A 3,909-nucleotide genomic window follows, 5' to 3' on the forward strand; every position below is an offset into this window, starting at 1 on the left:
CTCAGGGTGCTCCCGGGCTCGTCAGCGTGGGGGGCGGGGCTGAGCGGAAGGCGGGGCCTCGAGGCCCTGGGAGGCTGGACCGAGCGGAGGGTAGACCCCAGGGGGCGGGGCCCCGAGAGGCCGCAGGGCCGGGCAGGACCGGGGGTGGGGCGGAACTCTGGAGAGGGAGCGTGGTGATGCTCAGCGGTCAGTCAAAGGAGGGCGCGGAGGCGAAGCTCGGGAGGTGGTTTCAGGAGGCGCTCCGGGAACTGAGCGAGCGAACGGCGTTGCGGGGATCGGGCGGCGGTTTCCTGAGGGGATCGAGTGCTGACAGAACCTGTGCGGGGACTTCGAGAAGCTCCGTAGGCGGTCAGACCGGCGGTTCCTCGAGGGGCGCCGCGTGCAGCCAGAACTGGGGCGGGGGCCTCCAGGGGCTCTGCGAGCGTTCGGCGCTCCGGGGTCGGGGCCGCGAGGGGCTTCGCGTGCTGTCGGAGCGGGCTGGGCATGGTTTCCTGGAGCAATGAAAGTTGCGGACCGCGCTGGGCGGGAATTTGGGTGTGGAGCGTCCAGCGCCTAAACCTCAGAGGTTCCGATGAGCTGCACCCAGCCTCAGACCCGGAAGCGTTGCAGATCCTTGTTCAGAGCGTGCCACACCGGAGACTTCAAGATGTGTTCAGTGCCCTCTCACACATTGTCACTTGTGCCGGCCGGCTGTGACATGGCCTAGGGGAGGTCACTAGCCCACTTTTGTGCTAACAGTCAACTGAGGTAAACCGGACAGGGGCAAGAGTCCTTTTAAAATAAGTATTTTTGAAGTACATTTTTCCATGCACATAGTTGCAGGAATGTCGTGCTCCACCAGATGTAAAAATCTAGACTGGGGGGTATGATCCAGGCGATAGAATCTTTCCCGATGGAAAAGGGATGAAATACTGATGAATTGTTCTGACAATCTGGTTTCCCGGCCAGGAACCCGTTTGAAAACTAAAGTTTTTTTTAAGGCATTCTTTCAGCATGTATGAATTCAATTTCAGGAAAAACAACCACAGCTATGTTAAAGATTCTACAAGGTTGATATTGATTAATTACAACTTCACGATTATGGAAAGTTGTAATGTTGTGGCTACAGAGCCAACTTATCTCAGGTTATCCAGCTGCTTTAATGGCTATGTATCGGCCATCTCTGCACCTGCCTTAATGTCCTTGCGACTCTCACGTGACTACTCACCAACCCAAAAGCTAAGAATGTCATCAGCTGGCAACAACTGAGGCCTGCAGCAGAGATGTCCCTGTTTCTCAGCGACCCACTTACCTGACGTTTCCACTAATGTATCTGAAAAGGGCCTTGATTTATTACTTTGTTTTGTAACTGTAAAAACTTCACGTACCCATTTTCCATGTTAACACACAGTATTTGGGGCAACCCAAATCTGTGTTCCCAGGCCAAGATCACTCAGATTTGGCTCCAGAATAAACAATTGTTTAAACCCTTTGAAATGAGGCTATCCCTATAACAACATTAACATCACCTCGCTATATGCTTAGTCACAAGTCCATTTCACTGGCGCATCTGTCTTCCTATTTAAATGTAAGCTTTTGGAGGGAAAAGACTTTGTTACTTCCCAGGGTCTAGAAGAAACTCACTACTTTTTCAAGGAATAGAATAATTTTAGAAATGAAACATAGAAGCATCTGAAATCTATTAATTTAACGATTTCTGAGAGGCTTGAAATAAAGGTTATAAAGCTCCCTGGTCATTCATAGCTAAGATACATCTTTATTCATGTTCAGTGACAATTCCTCATGAGTTATCTTGAAGACTAAACCTGGCACACCTATACATTCTTTAATATCTACTGCCGTAGTCTGAATGTGACCTGTCCCCTTTAGGCAGATGTGTTTGAAAACTTGATCCCCAATTGGCAGCAATGTTGAGGAAAGTTGTTTTCAGGAGGTAGAGCATTGATGGAGAAGGCAGTTCACTCGGGATGGGCCTTGAGGTCTTGTAACCCAGTTCAATCTGTGTTCATCGTTCGCTTCATGATTGTGGATGCATTGTGGTAGCTGCTCCTGCTGTGCCTTCCCCACCCTAATGAAATGTAAGCCCCTCAACAGCTGTAAGCCAAAATAAACCACTGCTCTCTGAAACTATTTCAGGTTGGGCATTTTGTCACAGCAATGAGAAAAATGACTAGTGCAGCTATCATAAATAATTCTCAGAAAGCCTCAATAAAGACAGGTTGGTAGAAAAAGCTGGGAACCAGTGAAGGCATTTTGCTTATGCCTTCTGAAAATAAGGTCTTTAAATAAATTAACTATTTCTTATGGGAACGTCATCTTTGCCACCTTTAACCTTCACATTTACAGCCCATTTATTCTACTAAATACTTTTCTCTTTTAAAAAGATTTATTATTACTATTATTATTAGTTTGAAACAGGGTCTCATGGTAGTGCTGGTGGTCTGGAACTCACTATGTAGACCAGGATGGCTTTGAACTCATAAAGATCTACCTGCCTCTGCCTCTTTAATGCTGAGATTGAAGTCATGTGGTACTATACTTGGCCTTATTTTTATTGTTGTTAATTATGTGTAGGTGTGTACGTCTGCATGTGGGTATCTGCATGTAAGGGCAGGTGCCCACAGAGACCAGAGACATCTGATCTCATGAACTGAAATACAGACAGTTGTGAGCCACCTGATGTGGGTTTGAGGACCCAAACATAAGTCCTCTCTGGAAGAACAGCAAGTACTCTTAAGAGCTCGTCTGGAATACTTTTGTTTTTCAAGCCAGGGTTTCTCTGTGTAGCTTTGGCTGCCTTGGACACTTCTTTGTAGACCAGGCTGGCCTTGAACTCACAGAGATCCACCTGCCTCTGCCTCCCTGAGTGCTGGGATAACAGGCATGCACCACCGTACCCAGCTGGAATACTTCATTTTTAAACTGTCTTATCCTGTCAAAACTAATGTACAGACAATAGTGCAGAATGGTTCACCGTTAGGTAAGAATGTTTTATATTGACCTGGAATCAAAATTATCAGTGCAGTTCGGCTACTTCAGCTCCAAGCAGAGATTTCTCCACAGAAGCATAATATATTTGTGTCTTGAATATAAATAACTTTCTGCATATTTTATTAAAGTTTTTTTGAGACAAAGCCTCGTTCTATATTCCAGGTTGGTCTTGAACTTGCTGTGTAATCCAGCTCTCCTGCTTGAGTTTTCCTAGTGCTGGGATTACAGGCATGAGCCACCATGCCCTGCGATAAACCTTCCATTTACCGTACTTCCATTCGACAAATGTGTTCAGATCAAAAGGTAATTTAGTATGTTCAGGCTTTACTTGAGTCCTAGGGTGATAGGGCTAGATTAATATTTAGTTACAGCAATTGTTCTTCTGTGTCCATGTTTGTGTCGTTATAATTTCTTCTTTAGCTTCAAAATAAGATTCTTCCCCCTGTGCTTTAATGATTTCATTACTATTATAACCAGCACCTGTACATCTCCATTAAAGCTACTTCAAACGTTTTAGAAGCATGGTAAAGCCTGGTGTGGTGGCACACACCTGGAATCACAGTACTTGGGAGAGGGGGACAAGAAGTAAGATCTTGTCTGAAGAGTGGGAAATGAAAGCAAAACTTTAAAATAATTTTAATTGTTATTTATCTTTTATGTAGTGTGTGTTCATGCATGCACACACTTGCCACGTGGAAACCAGAGGACAACTCTCCAGGATCAGTTCTCTCCTTCCGCCATCTCGGGCCCAGAATCAAGTTCAGATTATCAGGAGCGACAGAAGTGCCTTTATCTGCTCAGCCATATCACTGGCCCCAGAGCCATTCGGGGGAGTAGGATCTCGCTTTCAGGCCAGGCTGTTCTAAATTGTAAGGCCTGTCTCAGAAAGAAGTACAGCAACACAAAAGATTGGCCCAT

The sequence above is a fragment of the Psammomys obesus genome, unplaced genomic scaffold (genome assembly GCF_907164565.1).
Source record: "Psammomys obesus unplaced genomic scaffold, mPsaObe1.curated_primary_1811, whole genome shotgun sequence".
Classification (NCBI taxonomy): domain Eukaryota; kingdom Metazoa; phylum Chordata; class Mammalia; order Rodentia; family Muridae; genus Psammomys; species Psammomys obesus.